Consider the following 17,853-nt stretch of genomic DNA (forward strand, 5'->3'; position numbering starts at 1 on the left):
TAGCTAGAAACGGACTTTAACAAGGATGTTATTGTGAAAAACTTATAGTTTAACTTTCGAAGAATCAACCCAGACGATTCCATTTTTTAATAAAATATTCCCAATAGCAGAAAATAATGACCTATGTGAGGTCATTATTTTCCTTGATAAAAATGAAAACTGTAATTTACTTCATATTCGTTTGATAGTTTTTTGTTGCCGATTGGGGAATTTGTTTTTTTTTAAAGTTCAATCTATGATAGGTGTGCAAAAAATTGTCATTACCCGCACTATGATTGTAGAAACAAATAATGTGAATTTTGTTAACTCATCACTACAATACAGAAACATTATTAGACGTATGGATTGTAAAACTTTCTTCACACTTTTTAAAAAAAAGGCAGATTTAACATATATGTGAGTAAGATTTTGAAAATCTTTTCCATTCACACTTAATAAAAACTCATACTGCGATCTACATGTATTGGTATTCGTTTTGAGTTACATGTACATGATCATAAATGTGTTACGATTTGGTAATCCCTTCGGGTTAGTTCTTAACTTTTTTACATTTATGTATACCCTTTACTCTACCAAATGATCAACTAATAACATATTCTTATATTCTATTGAATAACATTCACGTACCACACAATGGGTGGATGGGAAGATATAGAATTATGTCTTGATTATCTCTTAAAAAGGTATTGCTATTCTAAAGAAAAGCATTATAAATATTTCATTCGATTCAATTAAAATTGTTGAAAAAATAATCACTTTTCCGCAATAGAAATGTAATTACAAATAAAAAATACAACAATATGACCCCCCCTTTTCCATGAACTAGGTTGGTACAATAAACTACTAACAAAGTGTCTTGAATTTTTCATACACAGTTATCGGATGGTAACAATTCATTTGTGTCTTACTTCATGCAGTTACAGTAATATTTTTGTTGTGTATTGATAATAATTTCTAAGGTTTATATCTAGACTAGTTAGTGAGTTTTATTTCACACTCCATAAGGCGTATTAAAACATAAACGCATAAGAATGGAATATCTCATTTAAGTGTTGTCGGTAAAATAGATTGCTAAATTTTGCAAATCTTTAGTAAAAATAATAGTTTTTTGACGGCATATAAGTCAAATAATGCATATTTTAAGGTTTTTCTTGTCGTAGAACACACCTCAGCGTGTCAGGATTGCACAAAGAAAGACCTCCTTACGATCAGTCTTACACTTGATTATAATCTTACGATTATACAAGATTGTTAACATTTCTAAAATCGTCCAAAATCTTATTGCATGTATATTTTTTCTCAATTTGTTTCATTTCGTTGTATCTTTTAATTTATATACATTAACCATGTTAGAATAATTGCTTTTAATCATAATATACATAACAATAACTTAAGAAAAACAAAGTGTTATATGGTACTCAAAAACCTTTAAATGTCCTTTTAAACATTATGAGGAAATAAATAAACCATTAAAATCTTTAAACTTTCATATGTTAATTCATATGAAGGTCAAGTGCAAAGTTTTAGCATAATAATGGTACGTATATATATCTTATGTGCCACACAATGTAAATTATACTTACAGTTGCAATTGACGATCTCTAACAAACAAAGATTTAAATGTGCGTTTTTGTTTTGTAAGGGTTAAATATTTACAAATATTATAACGTGTATAATGTGTACTAGAGCATACAAAATTCATATCATTTACAAAAAAAACAGTAGATTTGTCAGCAGTTATTTAAACTCTAGACCATCCCGCCTTAAATTTGATAGGCGATAACAAAAAAGTAAAAATGTTCGTAATGATTTGTTTATTTTAAAATATAAAGATGAAAGGACATTTATTCATTTTTTTTATACATATATATTTATATATATGCATGCTGTTTTAAGAAACATCTAAATCGTTGTTATTCGGAAATTAACTTCATTATTAATCAATAGCTAGAAAAAGACTTAAACACAACAAGGACGTATATGTGAAAAAACTTAAAAAAGGTAAATTAATAAACGGAAGTGCATATAAACTGTCAAAATCCACCATCAGAACCAGTGGAACACAACTGGTATATTCCTGCCTTCGTGCAGGCATTGTCCCAAACAAATATTGGATTATCCATAAATAAATGTTGTGGGCTGATTGCCAATTTGACCAAATGACACATATATATGAGGCCCCTAAAGGACAAATGTTTAACAATTCAACTACCGGCCTTATTAATGTACAAACAAATGAACGAAAAAAACACATGCAACACATTAGTAAACGAGAATCGGGTTTTTTATCTAGCTTCCACTCTCACATGTGTATGTCTGTTTTATTATCAAAATCCGTGAGCGACCACATTAAATCATATTTTTATATATGACACATAACACAACTGACTATACAGTAACAAATAAATCTTTCAAAAACATCAACAAAAAAGTTACGCTATAACCTTGTAAAAGAGCCCAATAAACACAATCATTACTCTAAATGACAATTTTGAGAACGCTAGTTGGCCATGGGACCACGGATGTAGTATTTGTTGTTGAAAAATGTCGACCAAGTCTGTCAACCCAGAATGTTATCAATTGGGTTAATGCATTTTTATGAGGAACACAACGTGTGACACTGATGAGTCTTATGTAGACGAAATGCGCGTCTGGCGTACTAAATTATTATCCTTGTACCTTTGATAACTTTTTATGCAACAGATACTGTTCACCTATCAGGGCATATGAGAACACTTTTAACAGTTTGTTGTGTATTTAACCATTGCTTTTTGGTCATGGCCTTGTTTGTTTATTTCTTTTGTGTTCTAACTGCATCTGCCATGGTATTTCGTCATCATATGGTTTGGTTTGTTTGTTTGTTTGTTTTGTGTTTTTTTTTTTCAGGATATTGGCTCATATTAATTTTATGATTGCCACCTGCCATTTTGGTATCGAATACCATCTTATATATGTTTTCTTAAGAACCGCTTATTTTCAAATTTAAAATCGTTTTTGTTAGCCATGTTTGATGACGCAAGATCAACCACATAGTTTTATATTATAGTTTGATTAGGTTTCTTTCTTTTTTGAAACTAAGGAATTCCTTCGCTGTTATAAAACTTTTTAAACCGGTCATTTTTTAGATAATTTGAAACAGTAAAATTACGTTCCCCCACAATTGAGGTGAAAAACCATGGGAACCTTTCTTATCGATAAACGAGATCGGTGACTTCATTCTGATATAGAATCTGACGTCGGTGATCGAAATTTTTATAATTTGTAATCAATTGAACGTTTTTTATACTAAAACATTTACCGCCTCCTCTTTTCATCTCCAAATCTATGTCGTCAATTGCTTATCTAGTACAAAATTAGTTAAACACAAAAAGCAATCTTATAAAAAAATTGTCATTGTTATTCATGTTTATAGATTTTTCAATTACATAATTTAAGTTGATATCGAGCACACGAGTGAACTTATGTGTTCAACACGTCGTGTTCTGATCAGTGAAACATTATCTTACTGGCAAATTTGTCCATATATTCCATTTCACAAATTCTTAAGTACAGGACAAGGTATGTAGACAGAATGAAGTTATTTTTCCCTGTCCTAATATAAGATATCTGGAAAAAAAAGCTTTATTGCATGTCATTTGATAACTATTACATTACTCTAATAATGTTAACTGCGACAGCGAAGAATGAAATTAATATTTCACTAGAATTCGCTGCTCTTAAACAAACATGACAATTAAGAACATAACATTTGAGAATGACTCTCATCAAAGTTGGTTTACAGTTCTGGTCCTCCCCATTCAAAAGACGATGACTAATATATCGACTCCGTTTTCTGCAATTGCCCTGTGAACATTTGTTATGCTGTGTACTAAACACATTTTCTGAATGGTTATACATATACAAAATAAAATTTAGGAAACAATACACGTTTGAATCTATATAGATTGTACTAATGCAAAACAGAAGCAAAAGTGCAGGGTAAAGTATCGAAAGGACCAAACTGTGGCAAAAGCTATATCATTCAAGGCCCGATGAAATATTTATATACTAATACAAAAAGGCGGAAATAAAGCACATTTTCTCGTGAAATTTAACATTCTATTGATAATTTAAATGTCACAAACAAACAATAATTTGTGACAAGGTTAACCTATGTACAGCAACATTCATACACAAGGTTTAAACCCAATAGATATGTATCTAACTTTATTTCAGAAAAAAAAATTAAGCACAGAAATATCATTCTTGGTTTATTTTTACATATTTCAGTTTCACTATCGTGCATCTTCGTGTTAATGCTTATATTATTTCGTCATCTTTCCATGAAGTCATTGACACACAATTACATCGGGAAACTAATTCATAAAAAATCACCACGTGTGAATAAAACTGGAGTAAACCAAAAGAATACTGTAGTCCCGATCGGCTGACACCATTCTGTTTTGAAAAATAACATATCATTATTTTTTATGAGACTGTCAAACTTTTCACGTCATTGTACTCATGTATATCAACAGGCCGACAGAGCTCAGTATATGGATGAACTGGATACATGTATCCATCATTTTCACCATTTACTCTTTCTAAGGGTTGTCCGGTTAGATTGGGTCTTCCATTTATTATATCAGATGGCAAGGAATAGTGTGGACTCAAATTAGTTTCGTCGTAATTTATGTTAGGAAGAGATATATATCCTCTGTTGTCATTCCATGCTATGCTGCCTCTTTGCGCAGTTCTGTTTGGTAAAGATAATCTTCGGATTTGTATCCTTGGATATGAATAGTATGGAACTATATTAGAATCATCGGACACTACATGTATGTCTGTAATGGGAATTTCATTGTACGGATTTATTTCATCATAAGGATTAATATCGGGAAGTGGTCTACCTACTTCTTCAATGACATTGTCTTGACTACGTGTATTAACAGTTCCCTGACTATGGTTCCTCTTGAACATAAAGACTATTAGAATAGCTGTGCCAAATAGTAATACAAATCCTCCTGAACTCGACAATCCTATTATCAGAAATGGGACCGATGTTCTGCAATAAAAATACTTTGATTATAATTCAATTCTGCAAAAAGATAGATGTACTTCAAAGAGCCACCGATCCAACGACAAAAATTTCTACCAACACGACAGTGCATGAAATGAAGCACTAGGAGTCTGTAGAACTTTAAATAAATTTTGTAGCTTCAATCACTAATAAACATCCAATTGTCTGAATGACCAAAGACTTCATAATATACATCTACCAACAACGTCCCTGACTAAATACAGATGTAAATATGTGGTAGTGTTAAATAAGTCTTAATATTTCCGATCCACTGTTTGTCTACCTAATTGCCTTATGCTATCTGGTTTATTTCTTTGTTATTGTTAATCTGTCAATAAAGTATATATCACCAAATCTTGCATTTAAAATTGTAAAAATACATCTGACTTTCAAATATAGCAGTGTTGACCTATCACTAACATAATCATATTTCAATAAGCTCTTTTATCATATACTTAGACTAAATAACATATAAATTTTACCGTATGATAATAGCATTAAATTGACGTAAATTCCATATTTTTTTAATTGGTGCTTAGCGGGCTGATATGAAAAGTTTATCACATGCTTCGATTGTTATCACATGCCTTTCCGTAACGTTATCACATGGCATTCCGGTAATACTCGGCTAATTCCGGAAAATACACCTCAGTGCTACGTTTTCAGTGAAAAACATTACAAAGTAGTGTACAAAACAATTACTTGAATACTGGAAAGTATATTGTTTAAAATAATAATAAAAAAGAAAACCAAACCAAACAAATTATTTAATAAATGCATTTTTTAAAGTTTTTCTGAAACATAATTTAGAGTAGTTTCTTTAAAATTTGACTTTTCCAAACAATGATCATTATGTGTATTGTTGAATTATTTTTTTGTAGATTCGTCCATATTAAAATGGTTTTTGTTTCTCTCTCTGTTGAGGCATATGATAGAAAGATTTCATATTGAATGTATCAAATTTTTGGTCCGACGGCCGCGAACTTTTTTACTCTTTAAACTTCGGGAACCACGTAAAAGGATCAATATATGAATCTGTTATTTTTCTCCATTGTTGAAGCATATGATAAAAAGATTATAACATGTCATTTTTCATATCGCATGTATTATCAGCCCTCGGTCAATATCAGCCCTCGAGCCACGCGGCTCCTGGGCTGATATTGAACCTCGGGCTGATAATACATGCGATATGAAAAATGTCATGTAATAATCTGATAGTATCAAATATATACATGTGAAATTCAGATTAAGGATACTACCCAACAAAACGTTCTACGTTATATCTTGGTCTTTTTTGCATTGTTGATGCTGACGGAAAACTTTAAACTAGAATCTATAACAAAAGTGATGATTTCATGTCTAAATGTCATCACAGTAATATTAAGTCTGCCAAAATGCATAGCATATAATGTCTATATACGTAATTACGCTCCTGTACCTTTATACTATACGGACGTCATTAAAAAAATGTGTGTTCCTTAATTACACACACAAACGATTTTACTACCGAGTCATGAGGGGAAATGTCTTTTTATACGATAAATAAAGGCAACAGTAGTAAAGCACTGTTCGAAAGTCATAAATCGAGAACGATCGTGATTTTATGGATTTTTTTCAGTGATTAATACTTTGTTCTTCCGACGTCAACTTTTATTCGTCTTTTATTTAGTAACTTGTATTCATAATAGTATATGTATTGTTTGTAATTTTCGTGATTGACCATAGAAAACCGACTTATTTAGATTCAAGTCTTATTGATATTTAAGAGAAATATTACCTATCAGTATGATTTGGATCGGTTACAGATTCACTACATTCCATTGTACCGTTTTGACATTGGCATGTCCCAAAAACTGGATGGCATGATAGACCTTTTGCACAGTTACATCGTTTAGAACAGGTCATACCATAAGAATCATAGGGGCATCCTGTGAATCACATGATTTTGTGAATTAAATCATATTTAGTTAGATTTCAACAAGCGAAATTGCAACAGAAAAAAAGCATATTCAATGATATCTTGAAGTTTGTATTCTTTAAGTCTGTTGTATGAAACATGGTGTCGTTCTTAATGAATTTATTTAACATGTCATTTCAAAAGCAGCATACATTGTTTGTGGGAACAGAGTATCCATCTGTTCTTTAGAAAAAGGAAATTACATGACAAGGCAGTATGGGGTTTACTCATGGGTGAAATCCGTAAGGTGACCTATAGTTGTTCATTTCTGTGGCATTTTGTCTCTTGAGGAGAGTTGGTTTGTTGACAATTATGCTACATCTTCTCGTTTCAATATAAACAAATAATTTCGAACAATTGTACTAAATTGTCTTTAGGAAAAGAAAAGACATTGTTTTTGTAAAAAAATTGTTATATTCATTCAGGTTATGATGATCCACATTGCAGACAATGATCATTTAAACATTCTGCAGTAAAAAGTTATAGAAACAATTATAATGAAAATCGATGCGTCTGAGTTTCCTGCATTAGGAACTCTCGACCGCAAAACATTTTAAGGCAAAGTATGTATCAAATGAAGACACATGAAGAGATACTATCAGCTTTGGCCGATGTAGTTAGGACTAACAATCACATTTTCCTTTATAATTCTTAAATGTATTAATATAAAATGAATACAAATATCTTAACATGCTGTAGATTCAGAATGATATGGTGCGCAATACGTGTTTCTTAACTTGTATAAAACACAGTTTAAATTCTACATTTATGGTCGTTAAAAAAAATAAAAAATTAAACAATAATATTACATTCACTATAATTTTCATGATAAATCTCAGACATATTCATCTAATTTTGACATTTTAAATTGAGTTTATGAAAACGTGAAAATTATACTCACTTTGGGCACATGCTTCACCTATGAAACCAATACCGCACGAACAGTTGCCATTAACACCGTCACACACTGAATTAGTTGGACATGAACACTTAAAAGAGCAATTTTCTCCAAAAAAACCCTCTGAACATTCTGAAACAAACAGTTTTGAAAAAAGAAATAACACAAAAATGTAGTATATAACACGTGGATTAAACTTTTAAACAATAAAATTTTTCAATTCTTATTTTATTATTTAATACAAATTGTAGTATTTGATGCTTCTGTCAAAACATAATTAAAAGATTTGGTAAGATAGAATTTTTCAAGCTATTGATTGTGCAAAATTGTCAGTTGTTTAACAGTTACCGAAAGGAAAAATGAAAGATGTGAATAAACAGAACCCTAAAAGATAGAACTTGCAGAAAAACCACCTGCACAACATTGACATGGCTTTATCCTTATCGGTCTTATCCACCCGGTATGGCTTATAATTTTCATTACAAATGCCTTATTCGGCCTTTTTAACTTTTTTGGATTCGAGCGTCACTGATGAGTCTTTTAGAGACGAAAAACGTGTCTGGTCCATACAAAATTTAAACCTGATCTAAATGATGAGTTATATCCATAACTTAATTATCTTTAGGTGAAAAAAATATAGTCAGGACTTGTGTGATTTTTTTTAATTTTAAATTAACTAACATATTAATCTTTAAAGCGATATAGACATTGCTTGCTTACAACCAACAAACAAAGATTCTTTAGCGTATGGGGTATCGTAGGAAGGAGATAATAGTCTGATCTACAGAGCTGTATATCAAATCATCACGTTAAGATGATACATATGTTGCAGATAGGTCATACACGTCATAATCTGCTGTAAGTTTAAAAAAAACTAATTTCTGTTTAATGTTTTATGTCTTGACAGATGATTCACCACTCTTTCGTTCAGTGGAAACATATGAATCTGGAGATAAAAAATGATTTATTTCTCTATCGTAAACTGAAGTGTTTCACAAATTTATAGATACCATTATGATGTTTGCATATGATGTTTGCATATGTATACCATGCTTTTCCAAATAAACAACTTTAAATCTGAGGCAAAAGGACGAAGTTGTGTGTAGATTTATGTTGACGTTCGACCTTCAACATACAGGTAACTAATTAAGATATAGGGTATGGGGGACCAATTATTTCCCCCAATATTCTTACGGAATGTCATAATTTTTTAACGGCAAATGGTTTATTGATAGATTTGTCTTCTTATGTCTTTTTTGCAGTTCTCCTTGACACAATTTTAACATTTTCTGGTAGAGTTTTTAGGGGTCGTAAATAGCGTTTAAAACAGCAATACTGTTTCGAATATTAGAATGGGAATGGTAATGTTATTCACTATATGGTTGTGTCGAGAATTAAATTTGAAAATTTTATAAAGGCAATCATTCACCGTTTTCATTTCAGTACCAACCAAAATTAAAAAGCAGCGAAGTAATACTCTCTGAATATAAGCAACTTGATATCATTTTCTAATCGGAACAATAAGCCATTTGAAAAATAATAGGTTGCTTTAAAAAAAAAAGTCATCCGTGCTGTCTGAATTATAGACTTATATCCTGTAACTGAGATACAGTACATTTTAATTCTTGCTCCTATATATGTCCCAATGGGACAAGAAGACAGACAAGTCGGACATCCGCCTGACTGTAATTAACCCTGCAGTGATGTACCTGTGTAATACATTGTTGGAAGGTCGTAAAATAATCTGTAGCTGTGATTGATTAATTTGTAATTTTACCTGTACATTTTATAGATTAATGAATGATAGCATCCTGTAACATATTTCACCGTTTTAATAGATGAAATTACGGATAAAAAATATTTCAGTTTTTATTTATTAGCTAAAATATGGGTAAAATATGAACATTGAAATTGTTTATTTCAGCTTAGTTATATGTCATCATGCTAGATATAAGTCATGTACAAAACAATTGTTATTTACTAAAAACTTTGGAAATTAATCAACCAATTTATGAAAGAATTTACGGCTGAATAAACAGAAAAAGGATAATTATCTTTTGTGAATGCATAAAAATTTCTAAAAAGAAACATTTAAAATACACATCCAAATTGTTCAATCCTACTCACTGAATCATTTTCCAAAATCGGGGAAATAAATAAATTGTAAAAAAAATAATTCCCACATCTCCATACCCGTAAGGGCCTTATCATTTTAGTTTTTCATCAATCAGTACACTTTTTTTACCCTGGCAATCTGACCCATTGATATAACTCGTGTTTATCGTTAAGTATTTTACCGCCAATATTAGCTCGTGCTGTCGGCAGGATTTTGTAAATTGTTGTCAGCTAGAAAACATCTTTTATAAAATGAGTGAGGTCAAGTTCATTTTATGAATTAATAATGTGTTTAATTGATATTACTGATTAATTTAAAATTAATTATATAATTACGAATTTTTTGCATTGTGTCAAAAAATGTACGTTTCCGACAATCTAACAGTAGATTGTAATGCATGATTAATTTTTGATTTGCACCTGATAATCCGTAATTCACCAATCTGTTATAGAATAGTATCACTTAAAATATGAAATGTGACTAAATGACAATAAATTGATTATATTTTATCATGTTTATATATGAGTTGTATGAAATTAATAAAATAATTAAAACTGACAAACGTTATTTAAAAAAAAAAAATTATTAAATTAAGAGTTTATCTGACAATAAATATTTGAATTGAATTAATTGAGTGTGTTCATTAGTCATCGATTTAAAAAAAAAAGAATTCATTAGCTATAAAAATTATATTACATCACACTTTTAACCAAAAATTGTAAATTTTATAAAATTAGCCATACATGAGATAAGTAAACAAGAAGAGAGGAAATGGAGTAGAGCTTAATTGGTTTTTATTGATTGATGTACAACATTCAGACTCTTTTGAAAATTTTGTGTAGCCCTTGAAAGGACTGTTTTGTAAAGCATCGTATTTTTCTAGTTAATAAAATATAGACTTTGTTAAATGATAGATGATTGATTGACGTCCAGTGGCAAGTTTTGTATATTCAGGACAAGTTTCAATCTCTTTAATGTTGGTGTTGATAATTAAGGGGTTTTTTGTTGGTTTTGATAACGAATTTTTGTGCCCGAAAAAATCATAATCTCATCCATGTTCTTCTACATTTTGAGTCAATTAAATCGAAAACCAAAATAAAATTATTCACACAACCTTGTAATTCCGAGAAGAAAAAAAAAACAATACAAAAAAGGCCAATTAAATTCTGGTTTTAAACATACAAAGAAAACATATCAATATAACTATTATTTTGATCAGAAGCATAATTCGAGCGACTTTTTGTTACATCGAAAACATTAACGGTACACATAGTGTATTATAATAAAGTTACAATACATGTATATCACTTTCCGTCAATTTCATCAGAAAAAAATAATGATCATGTTTAAAAACCATTACCTGGTTTACACAGGTAGCTAAAAAGCGTTCAACCGTAACATATCGATTAACACGTGCTGGTCTTAAGTGTCGGTTAAGGATGAAAGGGGTCATGTAGGTAGCTGTACCTGACAAATAATTGATTTATGACTGTCGGACATATGTCCGAAATGTCCGAGATGAGATGACGGACAGGTAAGAAGTCCGACTATCGTCGTAGTAAGTCTCCAAATGTACTGTACTATCCTTTCCAAAACAAATGACCATCTCGAATTCGCTACTTTGTGATACTTGATTATTTGACAGAATAATTCATTTATATTCAATAAAATAATATATTTCAATCGTATTGTGCCATAAATGAGGTCTTTTATTTAATCAAAGAATAGCAGATTTGTACCAAAAATTAGATTTAGAAAAATTATACATACAAGTCATAAAATATTGGTTTTTTTTTCATTAGTTTTAATTGAAAGTTTTATAAAAATTTCTGAAGATTATGTCAAATAAACATTCACTTGACATACACTTATAATAGATAAAAGGCTTAAAATTTACAGACGTGGGTTTCATTTACAAAAGTCGTACCAATGACGGTCGGATCATCAATTTTTAAAAGTCCCAATAAAGTATGAAATTTGAAAGGCATTTTAAAATCAAAATTTCAAAAAAAAATTTCAAATGTGTAAAAAAGAAATGAAAAGTAATAAAATCTTATTTCGATGATATTACTTTGTGTACTGAAAGTAATGGCATTAAATAGTTAATTTACTTTTTCTGTTTAAATTAACCATGGATCAGTATTTTATTTCTTTTAAGTACTACAGAGAAAGCATATGAAGGTGCAAACCGCCGGCTTGATTTGAGATCGTACTCTAAGGCTACTAATTGGGTCCCGTTAAGTTTAAGTTTGCCTTGCCTGTGTATAAAGAAACTCGTAGTAACGTGCGGGATAAATTGCATATTCTCATAATACAATAATGTATTTGAATTCGTTTGTTTGATCAACTTACTTGTTGAGCAGGTAGGACCTGTTAGTCCAGCAGGACATAGGCAACTGCCTGTTACAGAATCACAACTGATTCCACGCAAACAATGGCAAACATGAGCACAATTTTCTCCATGATATCCTTCTGGACATCCTGTTTTAGTAAGAAACAAATCAGTTTTATTTTTTTCTAATTCATTCTCCAACTAGTCATATCTTTTTTTTTTATTTCAAATTACAAGATACATGTCCAATTCGCATAATTTCACAAATTGCAAGTTCGAACACGATAAACAATCCCAACCTTTCTCTAACATTGGACAGTGGTGTAATTGTACAATATACGAACGAACTTTTAAACTTAGTTGAAAAAGGCTTAACTTATCAGATGGATACAACTAGAAATCTACAAAACAACGACCAGACGTGACTAGTAGTTGTTAGGGGAAGGGTTGGGATCCCGCTAAAATGTAATACCCTGCCACATTATGTATGTATGTACCTGTCCCAAGTCATGAGCCGGTAATTCAGTGGTTGTCGTTTGTGTATGTGTTACATATTTGTTTTTCGTTCATTTTTGTGCATAAATTTGGCCGTTAGTTTTTCGTTTGAATTGTTTTACCTTGGCATTTCGGGGTCTTTTATATCTCACAATGCGGTATGGGCTTTGCTCGTTGAAGGCCACACAGTAGCCTACAGTTGTAAATGTCTGTGTCATTTGATCTCTTGTGGAGAGTTGTCTCATTGGCAATCATACCTCATCTACTTTTTTTTTGTACAAATGTTGGTACAAACGTAATATTTTAACAAGCTAGTGTCACTTTTAAAAGTATTTAACGCTTTCTCTGTCCATTCATGATTGTGATCTGTCTAGTATTTTACTATTGTTTTCAAGATAACAACGGATTTTTTTACTTGTCATAGCTGCACCCAGGACTTCCTCTATACATTAATGTGACTTAAGAGCAATGAATAGCACTAGTCATTTAACCTTCCAAAACATATAAATTCAAACAGAGGTTTGACAGGGATATAGAGTTCTTTATAAATTGTTTGTCTATTTAATGATTGATAGCTATACTAACTATAATTGCAATGTTCACCGGTGAAGTCTATACATTCACATCCTGTCGCTGAATCACAACGCTCGTGTTTTGTACAGCTACACACGCCTTTACATTGACTACCGTAATATCCATATATGCATGTTTCCGAACATTGCCGTCCAAACTTTCCCGGTCTACAAGCTAAATCAAGAATTCACATAATTAGTATAGTTTATTTCTTTAAAAAAGAACATTATTTGAGAAAATTTAATGGAAAGACAGAGGATATAAACGAATTTTTAAAAATCACAAGACTATGACGAACTGAAAATTAACTTGACCCCTTCTGCATATATAAAACTGAAAGTTGATATGTTCACGTAAATATGACTACAGTTTTTCAACAATAAACAGGTGTTTGTGCAGAATGTCTAGCTGTAAATTATCCCGAATTTAAAAGAAGTTGTAATTAATCTAACAATAACCTCCAACAGAACAACAATGAAATAAATAATCAGTTATGTGCACATATAACTGAATATGGAGTTTATTCAAAATAAAAATTATCTCCACGATGTTTAAAACAAACCGCTTTGCATATATAAAAAGTACATACGCTGGCAAATATCGTTCTCTTCATAGTAATTGAGACAGCATCCCACTGTGTATGCTTCTGAGTTGTCATCTCTGAAGAAAACATCAATATCATAAGGATAAATATTTGTAAAGGTCGAGATCGTAACTTTTTATCTGAGCCGTTTAAAGACAATAATTGAAAAATCGAGAGAACAGGATTCCTTGTTCACATAAATAGAAGTCTTATATAAGGACAAATAGCATTATTTAACAGTAATGTGTATATACTAGTAATTTTTCTTTCAAATTGTTGAAATATTTCTTTGTTTATTATGGTGATTAAGATTATAATACAATGGTGACCGCTGTACACCAATTACAAGTATATTACATTCTTAACTGTTATGTGTGTCTGTTTTGCTAACACATTAGTTCCAAGAATTCAACTGTCATAAAAGTGAAGGGTTTAGCAAGCTATAAAAAGTAAATTCACAAAACTACTTAATTCCTAGGAAAATTCAAAACGGAAAGTCCTTAATCAAATGACAAAATCAAAAGCTTACTAACATCCAACGAAAGGACAATTTTAAATTTTCATAGGAGATTGGTATGTTTTGTAATAATTTTTTGTTATCTATAAAACGTGTTTTTCTGATCAGATGTAATTGTGTTAATACTGTACTTTCTCAACTCAAGTTTAAATTCCAATCAAATTCTCGTAACATATTTGACTTAGAAAAAGCAAGTTGGATTATACAATGCAAAACATGTTACTAAGTTAAAAGTGAATATATCTGGATCATTGGGGTCGAATATCTTTTTTCCGGAAATTGATAACAAAATGATCACGTAATTTAAAAAATCATTTCTTTGTTCGGAGATATCTGCAAAGGCCCTCAAAATCTTAATAACACCATGTTTATTGTGCATTTTATTAAAAAGAACCAGTAATATACTTCAAAGTAATTCTCCGATAAAGCGACTCATATGCTCCATTACTTTAAAAAGATTTTCCTAGATAATAATTTCCTGCATCATGATTAAATATGGGCTTTTAACTATTTCCGATTGCTAAATTAATGTTTACTAAGTATTGTCCGGAAATGACTAATGTACAGAATTATAAGTGTCATCTGTTTAGAACGTTCGTCCTCTTGTTGTTTTTTTTTTTTTTTTATTTTATGCTAGATGTTCGGAATCCGCTTGTTTTATCAAAGAAGTGGCATTAAAAAGAAATGAATTGTCCGCAAAACCTTTTTTTTTCTTTTCATAATTTTATTACATATAGTTTGAAAATCAATATTTGAAATCTGTGTAATTTTTTAATGTTTTTGAAAGAAAAATTTCAAACGTTTATCTAAGAAAAATCGAGAGAAAATCATTTCCGGACAAATTTTCAATGGGCTACATCTCGAAAACAAGCACACGGACCCTACATTTTTTTCTGATTTTTTAGTTTTTTATTTACCTGCAGTGTAACCTGCCTAATCCAAAACCTGAGTATTTCAACATCCTGCTTTAACCGACACATTTTCCTGTTACCAAAGTATGCCTATCCTTGCAGAAAAAAACCTGAGTATTCCAACTCCCTACTTAATCCGACATTTTTCTAGTCCCCAAGTGTGTCGGATAACACAAGTTACACTGAATTAATAATGTATAACAATCTTTTAAAAGGCTTGTTATTTTGAAACGGAGACGCGAACATCTTTAAGTAAAATAAACTAGTACTTTTATACATTCAGAAAAAGTTCTAATCAAGCAAACTATCCAAATGATATATTCCGCAGAAAAAACAACAAGCTGTTATGTAATGCTCAGTCGATTTTAAGTCGTCATCCTATCACGGTCTTAAAAAAGTCCAGTCTTTTTTGTTTTATTTCAGAAGGACATATATATGGGTACACTACTGATGCATTTGTGTATGAAACACTTACCCTCCAGAAACAAGTATCTCACAAACATGGGGATCATTTCTGTTTAATAAACATAAAGTCTCCCGATTCAAAAGCAACAGGCATGTCAATTTCACGAGAAAAGTATTTAAATCCATAGTTCAAATATGCAAAGTGACTGTGCTGTTGTTTTTCTGTTAATAATTAAGGAAATATTTTATCAAAGTTATATATAACATTTTCCAGAATTAAATATCAAATTGATTTCAACTACTTAAAATACTTCCGTATGATGCGATAATTGTTAACTATCTGAATGTTGATTAATTGTTATATGATAAATTAGGCCAAACAAAATATAAGTTTGACAATAAATATCGATAGAGTACGGAAGCATATTAGGGCTATTCTTTTTTTTTCTTTTTTTTATTCAAATTATCAATTTTAATCTAGAAATTTCTTATTTAAATATAAAAATTATCCATTTAATCTTGGAGCAATCAACTTTAATCATAAGAATGATTGATATTTTACTCCAGCTCATAGCTTATTGTATTTCTCACTATATAATTGATTTGCTTATAAATCACTGCTCAACTTTTGTTAAAATGTAAAACAAGAAAAGGCATGTTATTAAAGTCTTGTATATCTCTACGTATCCATATATTCATGGGTTATCATTTTGGGAGATATATACACACGACACTACTTTTTGATTATTTATTGACATGCTGTATTGTATAAAAAAGAAGATGTGGTATGATTGCCAAAGAGACAATTATCCACAAAAGACCAAAATGACACAGACATTAACAACTATAGGTCACCGTACGGCCTTCAACAATGAGCAAAGCCCATACCGCATAGTCAGCTATAATAGTCCCCGATAAGACAATGTAAACCAATTTAAACGAGAAAACTAACGGCCTTATTCATGTTAAAAAATGAACGAAAAACAAATATGTAGCACATAAACAAACGACAACCACTGAATAACAGGCTCCTGACTTGGGACAGGCACATACATAAATAATGTGGCGGGGTTAAACATGTTAGGGGGATCCCAACCCTTCCCTAACCTGGGACAGTGGTATAACAGTAAAACATAAAAACGAACTATAAAAATCAGTTGTAAAAGGCTTAACTCATCAGATGGACAAAAATACAAGTGGACGTGGCATTGTTTTTTTCTTATTTTTTTAATGATTTGGGGTATGTGTTACATAACTTATTAAAATATGTTGTTAATGTCCAATTGTGGTATATGAATCAATCAGGGACCTTACATTTACATAAATATTAAGTCATTGAATCCATGCATTTGAAAATTGAAATAATGTATCAAAGTAAAGTTTAATCTCTGTAAAAATATATATACATATAAGCCCCCCTTATTAATTTGTGACTATGTATGTAGTACATTTGTTATATCATATTGCTGAAACGATGGATGTGCATCGATATTAACAACAGCAATCACAAACACAGTGTAAAAGTAAAGCACAACTTAAGTGTACTGTTTGACAAACTCAAAGGCGAAAGTAAAGTGAGCCAAAAGTCAGTGATGTTCTCAGTTAAGAGACTTACTAGCTTAATGGAATCGTACAAATCAGATGGAAAAGACGTATTTCTAAACTATGTTAAAGTCCTACCTTTAATCACAAAGTGATTAAAAATTCATCTAGAGTTGTCTCTCTTTATCTGTTGTTTTACCGTAATTCACAAATACCAAAATTAACATTATACAGACTTTCTGTATATTATACTCATTTGTGTAGAGGTTCCATCCTCTGTTTTTCATTTATAACTTTTACAACTAATACAAAAACAATCCTTTGAATTAAACATACATTTTATTACACCAACTTGTATTTACATTTTCATGACTAGAATATACATTTTTACTTTGTGGCATTACTTTGGCTACAGAGTATTTTATAATATTTTGTTGAGGCGCCAGGGTGACTACCGATTACCTA

This window comes from Mytilus edulis, chromosome 14, assembly GCF_963676685.1.
Source record: "Mytilus edulis chromosome 14, xbMytEdul2.2, whole genome shotgun sequence".
Classification (NCBI taxonomy): Eukaryota; Metazoa; Mollusca; class Bivalvia; order Mytilida; family Mytilidae; genus Mytilus; species Mytilus edulis.